Genomic DNA, 783 nt, shown 5'->3' with positions numbered 1-783 from the left:
ACACTCACCCCCACCTATAGCTAGACAATAGAGTGCCTAATCTAGCAAGAATGAAGACCAAGCATTGTTGTTCCCGATACTCTCAACATTATGCACATGTAAGGCTTTCCGTAAAAGGCCTCACTCATCAAATAATGAAAGCTCAAAAGGAGGAAAAGGTTTTGGGAATGATGTACCACTCGAGTTTGTTAAAAAGATTGGCATAAAGGATGTGACAACTCAAGTGTGTATATCCATGACTCAGTACACAAGGGACCATAAGCAAGACGCATTAAGTTCGTTCAGTTCAAACAAGGTTGTAGTTGGCTTCAAAGGTTGAGTTTCAGCAATCAACAAGTTTCAGGAAGAGTTTTCAAGGCTCGAAGCATACAAGTCTTTTTGAGAGATGCATAAGCTACTCAGGTGCAAAGTAATGTTCTTTACAAGGCATTTTAAATCATTGCTCCCAATGCAAGTAAATCCAACCTATATACTCTAGACTCTCCTAGAAATGCGAATGATGCAAACTAAATGATTTTTTTTGTGTTTTTTTTTCAATTTTTTTTATGCAAATTGGTATGCAATGCATGACTCAATGAAACAACATCAAAGCAAACATGATCAAATACTTGGTACCTCCCACAAACTTAAATGACACAGTCTCTGTGTTGTCAAGGAGAGAGAGATACCCAAAAAAAGAAAACTAATATGAAAAAACGAAATGGTATATACAAGGGAAAGTAGAGAAGTACCTTCAAGGATAGTGAGTGGGGGCAGATGCCCCAGCATCGTCGTCGTCCGGTG

The sequence above is a fragment of the Brassica oleracea genome, chromosome C7 (genome assembly GCF_000695525.1).
Source record: "Brassica oleracea var. oleracea cultivar TO1000 chromosome C7, BOL, whole genome shotgun sequence".
Taxonomy (NCBI): Eukaryota; Viridiplantae; Streptophyta; class Magnoliopsida; order Brassicales; family Brassicaceae; genus Brassica; species Brassica oleracea.
This window is presented reverse-complemented; position numbering follows the sequence as displayed.